This window comes from Scomber scombrus, chromosome 9 (genome assembly GCF_963691925.1).
Source record: "Scomber scombrus chromosome 9, fScoSco1.1, whole genome shotgun sequence".
Lineage (NCBI taxonomy): Eukaryota > Metazoa > Chordata > Actinopteri > Scombriformes > Scombridae > Scomber > Scomber scombrus.
The window spans coordinates 28314395-28334004 of NC_084978.1; positions in this window are offsets into that span (position 1 = coordinate 28314395).

Below are 19610 nucleotides of genomic sequence, written 5' to 3' on the forward strand. Positions count from 1 at the left end.
TTTTATTTATTTGTCCTGTGCTAAAATGACTGAAGACAACTAGTCTATTGACAGAACTGATAAATTATTTTGATCATTGATATTTATTGTCTATTATCAAGCTCAAATGCCAAAAATGTCCTTGTTCCAGCTTCTAAAATAATAGAATATGCTGCTTTTCTCTGTCTTAAATATTGAATGTTGCAAGATTACATGACATTAAGAAGGTACCCTGTGGTGTACATTTAACCACTGTACCAGGCTTTTTAGCTATTTAGTCATCAGTCATCTGTGACATTTTTTTTTTTACTGCTGTGTAGAAAATGTCTTGTGTCCACGAGGCGTTAAATGCGTTTCCTTTCAACATATATATCTTTTTGAAGAATGTGAAGTATTTTGAAACCAGCGCTGCTAACAGTTATTTTCTAGCTAGCAACCCTTTACTTTCAGCCTTTTGTTGACACTAACTGTTAATCAATGAAATGGCCTGGAACTGATAGTAGGAAAGTATATTGTGTTGTTATAATCAATTCATTAAAAAAAAAGTACATTAATCAATAATAATTATCAGTTACAGTCCCATATTTCTATATTTGACAATACAGTATTTAAAATGACTGCATTGGCAGCAGGTTTGGTTGCAGTGTGTTGTACTGTTGGCACTGATCTGTACTGCAGTACAGAGTAATACACTCACCTACAGGATGTCAGCGCAGTATTACACTGTTGTATTTGGCAGTGGGATCTATTTGCTGTTCTTTGTGCTTGGTATCTGCAGGCAGTGATGTCGCGTACATGACACCGACTACAGCGGCTGATTTCCAGAGTGATAGGAAAAGGTTTCGCTCGTCTTTGTAAAGGGTTGAATGTCAGGCGTTTGAAGCGGTCAGGCAGATCCTGTTGCGGTGCATTCTCAGCTGTCTGATGGCCCTGGGTGTGTGAACTGATTGTCCTTAGATGGATGCCTGAGGAAAAACAGAATTTCTAATTTAACTTTATCTGACAGCCAAAAGCCGTTCGAGTCTGATCATCTATCATGTAATTTGGGTTGTTAAAAAAGACATTCACACTAAAATCTGCCAGTCTGACAATGATTCAAGAACCGTCTTTTTGGAGATTAAAAGGTTTCGGCAGGAGACACACTCATTTGTTTTAACGTCATTCTAGCTCTTACATGCTGCTTTACTCTGATCAAGGTTCTTGTACTTTCCCCTATCAGTCTACAGTATTGGATATCAGAGATGTTGAACCTAGGTATATCTGCTTAAGAGTTGGATGCAATCCAGTAGAGTGCTACCACTTTGATCCCAAGTGCTTTGGTAAAGGGTGTAAGAGGTTGTCTAGCTAGTTATAGCCGACTTCAGTTGCAGGGTCAGGTTTAAAGTGCTTGGTGTGGTGAAGTTTGGGTCTTCATATGTCAGCACATAGGAAAGTAATATTGTGACACTGAAGTAACGTGGAAATAGAAGTGGCTTTTGTAAAAAAGGTATAAGATGCTTAAGAATGAAACACAACTAAGGGCAACTGTAATGTAAGTAATACTCCCTCACTGCACAGAAAAACAGTGCAGTAAATTAAATCTGAAGCCTTAAGTCAGTCTGTAAACAGTGATGAAGGTTAACAGCAGGCAATTTGGTCCATAACGTAACTGTTCGCCTTCCCTCTCGCTTTCAAATATGTTTGGCTTAATTTGGGAGGTTTTTCAACTGACTGATGAGTGTTTTCACATCTCACTTCACCAGCTCGTCAATGGTATGGTCGGAGGCTCCAGAAAAAAGCTGGTACTATTGAGTTATGGAGTCTGTTAAAACTACTGTGTCCAAGGTAATGAATGTACATTCAGTCTCAACAAACAAAGCTGTTTTACAGCCAGTATGTAATCGAAACTAGTGGCTAAACAAGTCATATGACAAGTGGCTAGAAGTGTTATCTGTTCTGGGGAAGAGTTTATAAAGCTTGTACATGATGTGCGTCTATTTGGATGGTGTGGAGTATCTCTGTAAGGAGATTTTCAGCTAGTTGAATGTGATTCCATCTATATTATTGGTTGTAAGCCATTCTTAATATAACTGCACAGTAGAACAGTCATGGTCTCAAGCTTTTTTTCAGCCAGATGTGCTAAACTGCTGGCAGGATTAGACTTCTTTCTATCCCCAATCTCAGGTTTGTGTCGAGGTCGAAAGAGCTCGACCAGGAGACGCTTCCTGTGGCAGATGGATGTAGAGAGAGGGGAATCAATTACCGAGAAAGCGAGATGGCGGGAGAGAGGAAAGGCTGGTAAAGACGTAGAGATAGAGGAAAAATGGACAATGAGCAGGTGGAGGCAGGGAAGGAGGAGGAAGAGAGAAAACAGAAGAGAATCAATAAACTTGGTTCAATAGGCCGATTGGAGTTGGATTTTGCCAAGAGAAATCCTATTCGTCTGTGTGTAGTTGTGTGTAATGTGCGTGTGTGCTACCCTGCCACATTGCTCCAGGTTTCATGATCTGATCACTGATGGTCAGAAGAGGATTTTTCTCAATTTTATGGTTAACAGGAAATGATAGCATGGGACGTGGGAGAGTGAGACAGACAGATTAGGAGGGCAATGGAGGGGGTGAGGGAGGGTAAGCGAGGTAGAAACAAAATGAAAAAAAGACAGACGGAAAGAGAGAAGGGAATAAAAATTAAGAGAACCCACCCTGAGGCCTGTTCAGTAATTCAGAATGCATTTACTCTAATGGAGCTGCCTCACTTTAAATCACACCAAAATCAATGCTGATCTACATTAAGCCCTGCTGTTAAATGACAGCTGACTTAAACTGTGTTTACACAAAATCCAAAAGCTTAATTTAATACTAATATAGTCCATATTTGACCTTTTTACTTTTCTTTTGATTGTTTTTGTGGAGGAACATGGGCCAAAGTTACCTAACTCCAACAAACCAGAGCACGCATATGCAGGACTTGATTAACCCATGAAAAGGTTGTTATTGAGTCCTTGAAACCACCAGTATCCTCATGTTGGTGCATGGCCACAGGCTTGCTGCGTGTCAGTTAGTTTTGCTAACTCAAACATTAATTAATTTTGGGATTTTCGTAATGAAAGAATTGAAATATAACTGGAAAAACAAAGATTTTGACACTGGACCCTTTATACCACAAAGCCTCTAGACTCAGAATTATGCAGTAGCTGCCTGAAGGCCCTTGCATATTCCCAAATTATCATTAATTACTACGTTCAAAGTGAACCTGGGGGCCGCAAAGGATTTGGGACCATGAGACAATTGCCCACTTTGCCCAGTTGTAGATGTAACAGTGCTGGTATCACATCTTTCAGCGGTAGATGTTTCTGCAATGGCCCTTGAGAAGATGGTCAATTCATCAGTATACAAATCAAGTATAAAACTCTCTACTCATAACTTCTGGTCTTCCATAATTATCATCAAATGGTGACATTTTCTTCAGTGGGTGAATCAGGTGATTGTTTTCTATAAAGGTTTCAGTGCCAGGCAGCGATTCTATTCATGGTAATTGAGAGTTTGGCAGACCTTCTGACCTCCAGCCACTGACCAAGGTTGCAAGATGTGACTGAAAGCTCTGGAAAATGTATATTTAAGTGGATCTCGTGCTAATAATTGAATTTGTGTTGAGGTACTATTTTCAGGATCAATAATGAACCATCATGCTTCCGATGACCAATATGATCCACTGGTACAGTTACTTTAGTACAGTGTTTTTTAGTGCCACAGCACCCCTGGACTCATGTTTCCTTACTGATTCTAGTCATTTCATCTAAAACTACAATAGTACATGGCATGCCTAGCTGAAATATTTAGTGAAGATGCAGTAAATCAAATATAAGGAAAAATTGTGCTAATTACAGATAGTAAGAAAAGAGAGGTAGCAAGAACAACTACAACTAAAACTGACCATATTACAACCAACTTCTGTGCAACACAAATTAAAAGGGAGGGACTCATGGACCACAGTCAGGCCAAAATGAAAGAAACTATGGAAATGTGGAGGAAATTAATGAAGCAGTTAAGGAAAAAGGAGAGATGATGAAAGAAGAAATGGATGAACAGGAAGAAGAAAAGGAAGCATGGCGTCATAGAATTAATGAACGGTGGCACTTTAAATCCGACTGATTTAACTGCAGCTCAATCCCGAGGCTACACAGTGAAATAAAATAAAACATTTGTCACTGTGATTTTCATATCGCTACTAAACCCCATTTTTCAAAAAGTGCAGCTTTAATAGAATTATTACTGTGACTGGCGTGCACTATTTGCAAATACAAGATTAATTAGGAGTTGGAGATGAAAAGGAGAAGAATGGAGGATGGAAGGGATACAGAAAGAGTGGCAAGGAGCAAAGTAGGAGGGAAAGGAAAGCTAAGAAGGGGTTTTCATTTTCTTCAAGTCAAACTAGTCCTGTAAGGTTCTCAAATGTAGTTTACAGACACTTTACAGTATAAAAAACAAAACACACCTTAAAACAATAACCATATTATCACAGTCATATAAAGGCTATAAAATGATAGCACAATGAAACTAAACCAATCCCTTCTACACACACCTCCAGCATATAGAGTCGCACCAGCTAATAAAACGAGAGCAGTCAATACTTATTTTATTGTAGGAGGCTGTATAGATAATAAATGAGTGAATGGGTGAATGAATTCTTGCTCAGTGCCGATTGTTTGCTTGTTACAATAGACCGCAGCTTCTCTGAATGGTTCAGCACAATGCGGAGAAACTCTTCCTCGGTTTTTACCGCTCCCGGTAACACACAAACCTTTCAGGGAAGCAGTGAGCTGCTCTCATTCACTGACTCATTCCTTCAATTGTTTAGCTGCTTTTGTTTACTGCAAACCTTTATTTTTTTTCTTCCCTCACATTGATTCTTTCTCACGTCTGTCTTTACGACCGCCCCTTTCTCTCTTCTCTCTTGCGTTTCTTTTAGGGCGTACTCACATTAGGCGATCCGTACAATGCCCGAGCACGTTTTACCCCTAAAGTCCAGTTGGTTTAACTAGTGTGGTGGATCTGTACCATGCCACGTGCAGGGCAACGGTACGCTGAACTGTGCCCGGGACCGCTTGAAGAGGTTGGCCTGGGCATAATTCAGTTTGACTCAGTCAGGGGTCCAACTGTGTGAATCTAGTGCGATCGCTAACCTTGACGTCAATGATGCGACTGTCCCATTAAATCGCTGCGTTGCATAATTGATGAGACTCTATAAGGCATGTGTGGGGAGGGGGGAAAATCGTGCTCGGTCACAGTAAAAGTCAACCAGGCGTAGTGTGAGTACGCCCTAAGTCTTCAGAGCTTTGAGGTGTGACATGACCACGCTGTCACCTAAAACAAACCTTACATTTATGTCTTACATATCAGTAACTGCAAATATGTTTTGTAAGAGGCATAATGCAACCGTGATTACAATTTATTTTTAAATTATTAACATAATAAAGAAATGTTTTAAATGAACTTTCACAAAAAGTCACAAAATGTTCATGGTGAACGTACAGTATCTATAATCCACTGACACTGTATTTCATTTGTTTTATACAGTCTTTTAAATCTCTCATTCAAACTAAAGCAAAACTAACTTCTTTATGTTTATGTTTAGGCCCTCACAGCACTGGATTTAATGTCAGAGAAAGATCAAGGTCTTGATTAAATATTAAAAAAGTCAACACCGGCTTGAAGCGTGAGACTCGCAGTTACTTTATAACCACAATCTTGTGCTTGACTTAAAATCAATTATTTTTTGTAGCCTAAAGCTAAACACATGCTTAGATGTGAACCTCAAGCCTCTGGTATCAAATTCCTGCATTTTGTGTGGACTGGAAAGAAAAAAAGACAACGAATCCAAACATTGAACCATTCAGCACTCTAGAAATGTAATTTTTTTTTTTAGGAGAGAGGATTGCATATAGTAGAAAGCAATATTGGTGAGGCAATCTAACAATCTTTACAATCAGATTAATAAACTGTAAAAGTGGATTACTAAACCGTGTATAGATTGCTTTACTGAATGTATGCTTTAGTGGAAATTTTGCAGCAAGGGCTTCAGGAACACTGAGAGTAAAAGTGAGGAGTTATGGCTCTGTAATGCAACGCAGTTTATGGAACTTTCAACAACATCTCACAATAAGTGGGCCTCTGAGCTGTGATTCTTTTGTTACATGTGCTGTTATTAATCAAATAAAAAAATGGTAGAATGTCACAAAAACAAATGTGACCTTTATTCAGGCTCATCCAATTAGGCCGCGCCGCAAGTTTGATGAAGATCGGGTTAACGACGTCGGACGGTATGCGAAAAATTCCAAATGGTGGAAAGTCTAATTAGGCGTAGATACTCGCAGTTCATTTGAAACAACTTTATGTAACTCCAGCCGCCCCCGTCCTTCTGAAGGTCAGAGGTCCATATCAGAAATCTTATCCTTCTCATGAACTCAACGTTACTGAGCTGTTCCAAACAACCGTGGTCTCACTCTACAGTTTATTAATCTGTGTGCAGATTGCTAAATGGAATGCATGCTTTATTAGGCCGTGCTCTCGCCTTATTAATCCATGCACACTGATTTCTGCATTACCATTTTCAGGCATAAACAATCATTTCACATCAGAATTGAGTCGAGGCAGATCACATCTCCACCTGGCATTAAAATGCATTACCTGTATACAAATTAAACTCCCAATTTTCTTCTTGCCTCTCCCTCACTTAAAATGCTAAATCGACTCACGCATCACTTCCTGTCAAACTATTTCCATCGAAATCAACAACTGGGCACCTCTACCCTGCATTTGAGCTGCCTGCAGCTGGTTTGATTTGCTCTGCTCTCTGAAAAATAGTGGTTCTTATTTTTGGGGCTTTTTTTTGCCTTTATTGGACAGTTGGTGGCAGAGATCAACAGGAACAGGAACCAAGCGGAAAGAGAGAAACGGGTCTGACATCCAACAAAGGTCCCTTACCAGACTCGAACCAGGGACATTACAGGTATATGACATGCACTGTAACCACACAGCTACGAGGGCGCTCCAAATAATGTTTTTTTTAATGGTTCTTTGTAGTTCGACACAGAACAATGACCAAATAAAGAAGGTCTTCATTTAGTGATTGGCTCTTCAGGTATATTACTATGATCTTTGTGACAGGAAAAGTTTTTTTAAATTCATATTTGACTTATTTGATGGTAGGTGACGGCATTAAGAAAAACATCATTTTCATAGTCTGAGGTTGACTACTAACAGATTTGGGATTTGTTAATTAGGAAGTGCCAGGGTAATAACAAACACAACAAATAAAAAAAGAAGGAATTTGTCACAATTACTAACTTCAGCATTCTCTGAGCTACCAGATGTACATGATTATCTTTAATTAAATTATGACATTATGCTCTTTTTCAAAATAAATGTTTTCTAATTAAAATTCTGATTTCTGGTGAAATATTCTCTCTTAAAATCATCAAAGTATTACAGTGGTTAAAACATATGTCACATTAGCTGTTGTTACATAGAACAAAAAAGTGGAGTAAATAATTCCAATATGCAATCTTCCAAACTTTAGAGATATTCATGTTTCTGTCCCCAGTGAGACCCTTATTGGAGGGTCGCAAATCTGGATTAAACCTGTTATAATAGAGCTGTTTCTTTACATCAAATCAGTGAAAATATAATGAACTGAAGTAGCCGACAAAACACCTAACTCCTGGAAAGTGAGCATAGTTTTGTTGGACTGATAAGAGAGTGCAAAATAGAGAAAGAGATGACTAGTAAACACGGTGTAGGACAGTACTGGTGAGCTACCTTTGATGTGAGGGTGGACACAATGAGGACTGAATCATATCACTGTGCTTCAACCAACTTTTAAAACATTACATTTGAACGTGGCAGCGTGGCACCAAGCAGCATCAAAAGTGTTCATTGTCAAGGTAAAGAGACACAAGGAGTTTGCAGAAAAGAAGACCAGCAGAACGCACTTCTTAAGGGTAAGAAAAATATTCCATTTTTGAACCGGTTCTTTGCTTGTGATGTTTGCAGGTTTTTAATTGAAAAGACTGATCTTGTGTTGCTGATAAATTAGCTTTGTCTTATTATTAATGTTTCTGTCTTATATATTTACTATTCATCACTGTTCATTGATGCGTGGTGCTGAATGTCGCCGAGTTCATCGAGAAGACTGATCTCACGTTGCCACTTTGCACACATACCGACCTACTTGGCTGACAAACTAGCTTTCTCTTGGCTTACTGTCTTCTATTGATGAATTTCATATTCTCTTTACTGATTAGGAGAACACTCCATTCACTATTTGTCACTGCCCATTGATGCAGGGTTATGAATTAACGTTGCCATGGCAAAGAGTTGTCAATGCGCTCTTTGCAACCACCCATAAGGTCTGTGCACAGAAAACTAGCACACCTCCTTAACTATAACCTCTGAGAAAAATGGCTCTGTGTGACAGCCAGTTACAGTCATCAATACACCTATCAGCTCTCTTTTCAGCCTGCCTTTGCAATTTCAATGGCACTGGTGCCTGAGGCAGGGAGGCGAGGTAAGTATTCTCACTGCAACATTTGTAGCTGATGTTAAAAAATATGCTTGTTTTTCTCTTTCAGATAGCATTAGTCAGTGTATGACTTGAGCCTGTGCCAGTGTTTCAGTAATTAGCAGCTAACTAGCACATTGTGGCAATGAGCACTCAACTCTCTCTTCAGCTGTGGAGACATAGTGCCAGAGTCAATATCCATGAATACTGAGGTAAAAGTTAGCTAGTTCATATGATTAAAAAACACACTTTTAAAAAGGTGAGCCTCCGTGTTGTCAGAGTTTGTAACAATATAATGTGGTTTGTATGCATGTGTGTTACATCTAATAGTGTCAACCAAATTGCAGAAATGGCGCATTATGCTTAATTTATTCTGTGTCAGTACTGTTCATGAAAAATGCTGCCATTCTATCTATTCTAACTTAAAATGTATATCCATGATTCAAAGTTGGAAACCCTCCTGGTCAGCTCACACAGAGGTGCTCACATGGATTACGGAATACAGCAATTTAACAGTGGTGATGGTGCACTGGATATAGATAAATATGTAAAACCATGATACTGTATATTAACAGTTTAAATGAAATAGATTTAAATATTGTTATTTTAGAGTGACGCTTGAACAAAAATGGATATTGAGTAAAAAATAACATTTGTTGACTTTTACTTATATTATAGCTAATTAAGGACTATACATACAACTCTTGCAATAACATTGCCCATATTTGATTGAAACAAAAACAGTAATTTCCTTGTTATATAATTTCTATATCAGAAATAAACCAATTAAATGATAATTACTTGCTTAACAGACTCAAGTTTGAGGGGATTTCAGATGAATGTGAATTGAATATCTTTGGGCTTTTGGACTGTTGGACAGACAAAGAAAGACATTTAAATATGTCACATTTGGCTCTGAAAAATTGCATTGGATTTTTTTTTTTTTTTTTTGCTATATTCTAACATCTTATAAACTAAACAATCAAGTGATTAATGAAACAATAACTGCAGATACAACTATGAAGAAAGTAACCATTAGTTGCAGCCTAAATAGTAATTACTACCATAATTTATAAGACATTAATGGATCATTTGTCTTTCCTTGACAGATAAAGGTACAACAAGCTGGCAAAGTTTCCATTTGTCTGGAGGAAATTGATTTACGGGTTACCAGCGAGCCTCTTAAGTGAGCCTTTACCATTCTAGGTGGGCATTTTCTGGTTTTAATTTCTCCAGAATGTGACACAGAAGTTTGCTAAAAAAAGCAGCAATAGATGGAATGTCTTTAGCATCTGAAACAGCTTTCTCTTGAGCTGTCTCCCCATGTGCCTGTCGCTCTGTCAAATTATGTTTGCATGCTGTTTAACAATGTTTGCCTTTTAAAATGTTTTCATATCTTTCCATTGCTGACAACACTGTGATTCATTAACACATCTTAATGGAAGTTTTGAATGGAATTATGGGTTGTTGATTTGTTCTGCTTCAAGGTATTGAATATGCAGTCATGTTTCGGGGGACAATAGTAATATATAAATGCAATGGCACAATATGATTTGAGGTAGCTCAGTGATATTAATATAAAGGAGGTATGGAACCTATCTTTATTATAATTTAACTTATTGAAGGGTGGTTTTCATTATCAATGCTACATTCTTAAGATGGTGAATTCAGACATAAGCCTCTTTCGACAACGTCTCACGTCTTTGTGATCGATATGGTTAACCGTTATGTTGTTGATTTGACCCTTCTCGCCATTTCACATGGATTTCACAGTTAATTTGGAAAATCTAATAGACCTAAGTTGACTCTACCATACCATAATCAATAATAGATAATGAAATCACAATCTCAACAGAGTCTCAACTGTGTTGTTTCAGGTTCCATTGAGCCTACAATCCTTCTGAACAGGTTGGTTGGATGGTTACAAAGGCATTATGAAAATTAGAGAGGTTGACATTTCTTTGACTGTGGCCTCACTCATGTCTAAAACACTGCAAATCCAAGTGAGGTGAAGAAAACCGTTTCTAGCCATGCTAATGGGATGGTCGTGTCTGCTAGCCAGTGGGCCCACTACCAAACTCAAACACCAACTACTGGACTTCCATTCCGGCCCTTCCTGCTCTCTGTGATCACCTACAATCAGAACAGCAGCTGGACCCTGTGCACATAAGGAGTTCATTTTGCTTTCATTTTTTAGAGATGTTTTTCTTGATACTCTGACTGCCAGTGTGTCAAATAGCTGTGCAGCATGTGGCAAATATATTCAATATTTCTTGGTAAGCTGCCACATGCTTAATGCATGTATATGTTCCTACTAAAATGAATCATTTTGCTGGTTCAAGGCGATGAAGTCCTATTATTAGAGAGCTCTTCTGTGACATTTTGCATCTCTTTACTTCAATATATTGTATGTTTACTCTGAAGTCTTTTCAAGCTGCTATCAGCCTCTGCATACTTGCACGTATGATGTATGTGTACAATAGTCTTGTTATGCTGTTAATATTACAGGTTCTCCTCAGAACCTTTTTTACCTTTGTAACTTGCTCACATATGCAGCTTCGAGATACAGAAATTTGAATGATGAGGAGCCATTTAAATAAAGGTTATTTACTGGAATAGTTAGGTTCGAGCTTTCTTGAAAACAGTTCTTTATGGAACCATTTATGATGCCTCAAAGAACCATTTTTGATGGTTATTTGAGGCATCTCAGGGTTCTTTATAGGATCATCACAGATATAGTTCATTTAATGGTTATATTTATTTAATGGTATCACTCCAAAGAATGTATGGTTCCAGTTAAAACCTTTTGTGAGTGTGTGTGTGTGTGTGTATTTCCATTTACACAGCTCAATAACATAAACATGGACCTCAGCGTATTCACACTTGGTTGTAAATGTGACCAAATTCATCTCCGAATATACTTTACATGCAGATCTGAAGCTCATTTTGAGCCCATTTACACCCAGATTAGATGTTTTTGCTCCATCTCAAAAAACAATCCCATCACCCATGATGCACGTTGATACAAGAAAAGGTTTCGATTCATATTGTAATTTTGGGGAAACAACAGGCAGGAAAGGAAGAATGGAAGGTGAAGAAGTGAAGGTGACAGGAAGGATGGATTGAGGAGAGAGAGAGAGAGAGAGAGAGACAGAGGGATTTCTCAGCTCATTTCTGCCACCCACGTCTCAACTGAGCTCTGTTTAGATTCCATCTAAGCATCTCTCCATCTCATTTCCCTGTGATAACCAATCATTTTCTCAGGACTTTTCATGTGTTTTGGATGGAATGAAATGATTACGGGGGACATTAATATTATTAACGTTAACTACATGCTCGGGAGGAAAGGAGAAAAAAGACAAGAAAGAGAGAGAGAAGGAGGGAGGAGAGGTGCCTCACATACACTTCCAGTACTTCTATTTTCCTTTCTGTGCCGCTCAGCTGAACTCTATTTGGATTCTATCATTGAATCTCTCCATTTAATTTCCTTCCTAATTAGCTGCCTTTCATTCCCGGGGAATGTGCTGCCTGCTGCCCAGTCTAGCTGCTGCAGTCTGTTGACATGCCAGCACTCGGAGCGTGTGTGTTTGTGTGTGTGTGTGTGTGTGTGTGTGTGTGTGTGTGTGTGTAGCTGTGGGGAGGGCCAGTCAGTGCTGAAGTGTGTGTTTGTTTGAGACTAAATCAATAGCCAGTTATCAGATAGGGCTGGTTAAGGGCCTTTCTCTCCAAGGAGGAAAGAGTTAAGGCCTCTTGGAAAAATGCTCACGGCAAAGTTCATGTTAATTCACAAGCACGCGCACACGACAGCGTGAACACACACACACACACACACACACACACACACACACACACACACACACACACAGCGAGAGAGAAAGGCTGGGTACAGTTTAGTGATTGTGAAATGTAGGAGAGATCTTTGACAGGCTCTGGCCAGTCATTCTATTTGTGTGTGTGTGTGTGTGTGTGTGTGTGTGTGTCTGTGTGTCTTTTCTGCATTAATGAGTGTGTGTCAGTGTGTGTGTGTGTGTCCAGGCTTTACTCTTGCTGTTCAGCTGAATGAGCACACCTGTACGCAGTCCTACTCTTCGAGTCTCTTTGACAACGTGACGCGGTGTGTACTAGTGCGCCGTATTTGTGTTTACGCGTGTGTGTGTGCAAGCAAGCGAGTATGTGTGTGTGTGTGTGTGTGTGTGTGTGTGTGTATGTGTGTGTGTGTGTGTGTGTGTGTGTGTGCGTGTGTGTGTGTGTGTGTTTGTGGGCCGCTGAAGTGTGTGACATTTAATACTTTTGACAACGAGTCTGTGCAAACCGAACCTGTGGGAGTATTTCAAATCAATATTTCAATACAACACCCACAATCCCCCGCAGCTAAAGACAGGAAGTGTAAACAGGAGGTGTAATAAGTGAGGGATTTTGTCAGAGTGAGGTGATATATGGAGGTTAACAAGGCGTGTGTGTGTGTGTGTGTGTGTGTGTGTGTGTGTGTGTGTGTGTGATTGTGCAATGTTCTTGAATGATTTCCTATAAAAGCCTCTCTTTTCTCCCCTGCTCTCCACTTGACTTGTATGTATGCACAGGGGTTTGGTGTTGTAGTCCAATGCGTTTGCCTTCACTTAGCTGATGGGTGTAACTGAGCTCTACTGTACACTGGTCCACAACAAAGTAGTACCAAATATCTAAGATAATTTCCTTTCCATTAAGGAAGTTCCGGCTAAAATTTAAGAGGCCGTTGTGTCTCCATTGCAATATAGGACCTTGATAGGACCCACAGAACTCTGGAGGTGACCTAATCATTCTGCAACAGTTTCGATTGCGCGTAATCGCTTATTTTGTCGCTTTCTGTTGACGTCACATCGTGCTTTGAGTATACCCAATCAGAACCAAGTCAACCTCAGGGCTGCACTGAGTACCTACGCAGAGGCAGGGACTCGTTTAGCCCCCGTAAAAGTTCCAGGAGATTGTTCTTCAGGGTTGGTTCCTGCTATGGAGACACGCGCCAACAGTCACAGCCCAGTAAAATTACCCCGAAGTTCTTGCAGTGGAAACGGCTCTATAGTAGCAGAAAAAAAGAATATTGCATCTTTTTACTGTGTTGTGGATGGTTGCATCATTTATCTTTCAAGTATCGCCATAGCTACCATGGAGAATACCAAGATCACTTTATTGGAATTTGGAGACTGTAAGGTTGAAGGCCACTGAGGACCATGACCCTCATGATTACAATACTATATATTATGAGGTCACATGGTGAACCTTACAGCCTGGTTTTCAATGGATTCCAATAGTGACCCAAAGTCTGAAAAAAGGCATCAAAAGGTCCAGAGGGACTTTTCAATCTAATCTAGCACTGATCTCCATGTTCTCAATGAATAAGTTGTTGTTGTTTCACCAAAAAATCTCTTAATACATGACTTCCTGCTGATCTTCAGAGCTATGAGGAGTATTAAATGTACTGCGGGTGTGTTTTGGAGAAACCATGAGTGTTTTAAACTCACTGAATCTACGGATCAGCGAAAAGAAGTGAATTGTGCTTCAGGGTTTAATTTTGAGCCTTGTTCTGAGTGGTGATACTAACATCCAATTCAAAGCATATCCGAAACCGATCCATCTCTCTCCTCGGTTCGCCCAGTTATATGTTCTTATTAAAGTCAGTGTTTCCATCAACAACATTCTATCATCTTCCGTCAAGAGATCAAGAGATATTCTGTCAAGATCACCCCTCCCCCACCTCAGTTTAAGATGCCATTCAGTGCCCAAAACCACCTTTGAACAGACGAAAAAGAAATGATATGAAGTGGACCTTGGGATAAGATTTTTTGATGTCTTTTTTATCCACCACTTTAACGTTGGTGATGAGGAGCGGACTACAAAGGTCTTGTGTCCTCAAATTTTTTTCTAACTCAACACCCCCAGATTGTTTTCATTTTCAAACTTGACATCACTTGAGGAAATATATCAGCTTTCACGCAAGAGTCTTTATACTACCTATATCACTATATCACAATATCGTGATATGGCGTAAGTGCTTTTAAAGGCTGTATTACAGTAAACTGATTTAGTTTTCTGAACTTACCAGACTGTTCTAGCTGTTTTATTATTTAAATGTATCCACTTACTCATTATATCCACATTACTGATGATTATTTATCAAAATATCATTGTGTAGATATTTTGTGAACACAGCAACAGTCATCCTTACAATATTGTTGCAATATCAATATTGTGATATTTGATTCTGTCTGTATCACCCAGCCCTAATAGTGCTTCCTAACTCCTGGATAACACATTTTAATGTGTAAAATCGCCTTTGAACCACTGAACATGTTAAAACTGAACATTTTGTGGATGAATGTGATGAATTGGCAAAAAAAAGTTCCATCTGAACTTTTTGTCTCATATGATATAAAACATAATCCTGGGGGCCATTCCATTTTCCTCAGAATGGTTTTGTTTACTGGCTTGAAGTGGTTTCATTTACTGATCTGACAAGGTTGCTGATTGGTTGGGAACACAGGACTCCCAGCTGGAGCTGTATTTTATTCTATTATTAGATTAGTCCAATCTACTTCATTACATTACAAAATTGGAACAATCCTTTTAGATTTGAAATGTAAAGCTGCACTCTCATTTTCATGCTGAGTAGTCGGGCAGTTGTTGAAAAGCAATCTCTGCCCTTGCACACACATGGCACTGAAGGTAAAAAAAAAAATCCTTGACTGTGAGACTGGAGCCCGCTCTGCTGCTATAAAACAATGACCCTCGTGGTAATTACAGACATGAAACAGTATTTCTAGGTTATATTTCAAAGGAGAAAAGCAATTGGTGTCGTTGTCTGCTCATGTGAGTTTCAAACATACCTCTGACTGTCAATAAAACAGCATAAATCATTGCAGGCGTCCATGTTTCCCCTCAGGCTATTTTCCCCAAACTAACCACAGGAAGGTGTAAAAACAACTGGGTCACTGGAGATTTCTGACTTATGGCTTTATATGTAATGCAGCATTCACTAAAGGTGAGGGTTAAGGTTGGCCTCAGGGTATGTTGTCAACACAAAGTCCCCACAATTACAGTAAGACAAATATGTGTGTGTGTGTGTGTGTGTGTGTGTGTGTGTGTGTGTGTGTGTGTGTGTGTGTGTGTGTGTGTGTGTGTGTGTGTGAAAGCTGGCCTGTATAGGACCTCTGCAGGCCAGCTTTCACTCCTCTGCCAGAGGACTTCATCCCCTCACTGCAGGCATCATGTCACATATTGATGCACAGCTGAATGCATTCTGGCGACTATAACTGAGAGCTATTGTAATGTGATGCGATAGAAACAGACATTAAGGTCATGCTATAAGGAGATGCTATGAATGAAAACAATCCTACATGTGCCCGTGGAGGTCATTTCTCGGGCAATGACCAAGGGAACGACTGGATTGTGATTGGCTGCAGTGTGCCCATGTATTTCACTTTAATGTATGGTGTGACCAAGCACCTTTAACACTGCTGGTTCATCACTGTCACATGCCTCACTGCCGGAGCGTCCGACGCTGACATCGTTTAATTATCCCACTCTCAAACTAAAGTCATTTTTCTGAATTATTGCTGTTATATAAGCCACTGCTCCTCAAATACACATTAGAGGCTTTCTCTGGTGAGAAGCATCATTAAGGGAGACACAGATAGAGGGTCAGTTCGCTGGCACCAGCTCCTTTATACAAGTTAGAGCGAGTTATTCAAATCAATACCACTCAAAAATGGTGGACAAAAAAGTGTTACTCTCTGGAAAGTAGCTGGCACCAGGTGATATGCAGTGCTCACGGTATGTATGTTGATTTTATGTTTTTTTTAATTTTTTTTTTCTTTTACTATATTTCAGGGGGAAAATTGTACTTTCTATATTACCAATTGACAGTTATAGTTTGTAGTCATTTGCAAATATTTGAGAGTTAATTTTAAGGACACCTTACAAGAAGTGTGGTGCAATTTGTTACAAATGATACGAAAAGATACATCAATATACATGGTAGATGGTTGATCTGTAGTTGTTAATTCTCAATAAAACTTGTGATAAGACAAAAAAAACCAAAAAAAAAAAACCATAGGCTTTCTCTCTTATTCCTAAAAGTAGATGATGTCATTTCCCAAGACATTACTTTTAAAGGGTTATGTCATTTGGTAGTGTTGTGTCAAAACCTGGTTCACTGAGAAAGGAGCCACAGTCTCAGATCCCAGACACTGGGATAACTATAAATTTACACCACATACAACATATGTAGCACACGCCTGTAACTCAGTGACATATATGATCTAAACCAACTCACACATACAGCACAGAGTACTCAAGGCAAGGTGGAACCCTAACCCCTTGGACCATGTTCAAAGGTCTCTGTAATAAAGTGCAATGTATTAAAAACAGACAGAAATGGCGGCTAAAACTATAAGAATAAGACCTGTGTTGTCGTACATTGAAATTTCCTATTGTAGTTGAGTTATTTAATGTGTTGATTTACTTAATACCAAAGCAAAGCATCTGAATATTCCTTCCACTTTTTTTTTGTTGAGGGATTCCAAGAAACAAGGACGACTGTGTGAGATCAAAATCACATACAATAGACATGAAACTGAGTAAAAGATTCATATCAACCATTACTGCATGATTGCCCTTTTCAAGTCAACGAAATCTAGGAATTTGTAGCATCATCTTTGTTCGCCGCGACATCAGTGGGAACAACATTTCTTCGAAAGCTCATTAAATACCAGCCACATCAGATTTAAAAAAAAAAAAAAAAAAAAAAAAAAGAGGCCTTCTTTTCTTCAGGAGGAGGAAAAAGTAAATCAAAACCCTGATCACGTTCTACAACTGAGAATCTCATCACAAAGATCTGTCTGCTTCCAACTCAATGGCCTGGTTGAATAGTGGCAAGTTATTATGAGAGGAACTTCAGTGTTGTCTCAGAAGATGTGATGATTATCTCAGTGTGTGTTTGCCTTGTGTGTGTGTGTGTGTGTATGTGTCAGTGTGTGTGTGTGTGTGTGTGTGTGTGTGTGTGTGTGTGTGTGTGTGTGTGTGCGCATGTACGCGGATGACTAATGCAGCTATTTGACTACATAGCTAAATCATTCAGATCCTTAAAGCTCTCTCACACACACACAATATCAGAATACATGAAAAGAGCCAATGCATAGTTAATGCATGGTTAACAACGTAAGGAATGAACCACAATGTACAGCTAGCTGTCGCACAGTGTGTGTGTGTGTTGGAGTGTGTGTGTGCAGCCCACGGGCTTGGAGAGTGCCTTTTTGTGTTTGTGTGTGTGTGTCAGGGTGGTCGTGATTTATAGCGAATATTACCAGCACTCAGAGAGGAGGAGGAGGATGAAGGAGGAAAAGAAAGAGGGAGAAGAATATGAAAGGGGGAGCGATGAAGGGATAGAAGCAGCTGACAGAGGAGGGGAGAGAGAATGATGGAGGGTTGGTGGGAGTGAGCAAATAGGGGGGGTAAAATAAAGAAGAGAAAGCATGGGCGAGCAAGGGATAAACAGCGAGAGAGAGAGAGAGAGAGAGAGAGAGGGAGAGAGAGAGAGAGAGAGAGAGAATGAGGCAGAGAGAGATAGAGATGAGGGATGAAGGCTTTTGCAATCTTACCCATGACTAAGATCAATGTAACCTTTCTGTCTGCCTCTGTGATTCAGTTTGTGTGTGTGTGTGTTTGTGTGATTAAATCTTTGAGCACACACCAAAAACACACACCGTCTGCATGTCACAGAGCGCACACATGATCGAACACTGGTGTGTGTCTCCATCTGTACGTTCCTGCAGGTTTGGCAGTGTGAGTGTGTGTGTGTGCGTGTGTGTGTGTGTGTGTGTGTGTGTGTGTGTGTGTGTGTGTGTGCGTGTGTGTGTGTGTGTGTGCGTGTGTGTGTGTGTGTGTGTGATGGAGCGCTGTATGCGACTGCTAACAGAAGGTTAAGCAGAGCGACTCTCGACCCCGACGGACAGACGGCCACCCACCCCCCCTCCCCTCCCCTCCGTCTTCAACCGACGCACATTGATCTTAATGCGGTGAACGAAAGCGGCGCGGGAGAGGTTAGAGACATGAGAGGCAGGATGAAGATGGGGGGGAAATGAAGGGGAACAGAAGTGAGCGGCGACATTAGTTGGATCTGAGAGGAAGCGAGGCAGGCCTAGTTCAGGATGGATTAACACTGAAGTGAGCGTCAGGGTGACTTGTACAAGGCTCAGACTCTCAAGAACACTCTGAGTGACACCTTTTAGACTCAAGATGCTAATATTTCTGTCACCATTCAAAAGCCTTGACATGACTTGTAAACATTATCTTGCAAGAAAAATGATGTTTTGACAGTTTTTGTATTGACAAGCATGACAACCATCATTAGACTGTCACTACAACGGCTCAAGTAGTAAATTCGGCATAATGAAGTGACTCATCTTCCAAATGAGACTATGACTATCAAGTGTTCTCGCATATGTAGTCTCGAATGAAAAATAACATTGATTGTAATGAGCATTGAGAACACAGGCAGAAGGAATGACACATGTTCAATGCCCGGCAGGCTGACTTGGACTGAATGTGAACCTGTGTGCTTAGAATGTCACCATGTGAGTCATAAAGGTCCGTTCTTCAGGAAAATGGTGGATGACATTGGTGAAAGACAGCAGGCTAGGTTGCCGCAACCAAGAGAGAGAAATGATTGTTGTAACGTCGTCATTCATTAAAAGCCACATACATTTACGACCATTAGGTTTCTCTCTATACTGACATCACCTTACTTTCCTAGAACAAGATTTCTTATAACAAGCAAAGGAGCGACAAAATGATCGTAGACCATGACAAAACAAATGACACTGTCTGTGTCTGAAATTGCTCCCTAGTTACTATATAGTGCGCTACATTTACCGAGTGTGTAGATATATCCAATATATAGAGCATTCAAATGACCCACAGTGGAACAAAAAAAGTTGTGTCCAACGCTACCGAAAACTCCCGTCGTGCTACTCTATAGCTGAGGGTGACAAAACCGAATGACGACAATTAGTTAGTGTCCAAAATCTTGATTTGCTGCTCACTGTTGAGAAAACTATTAA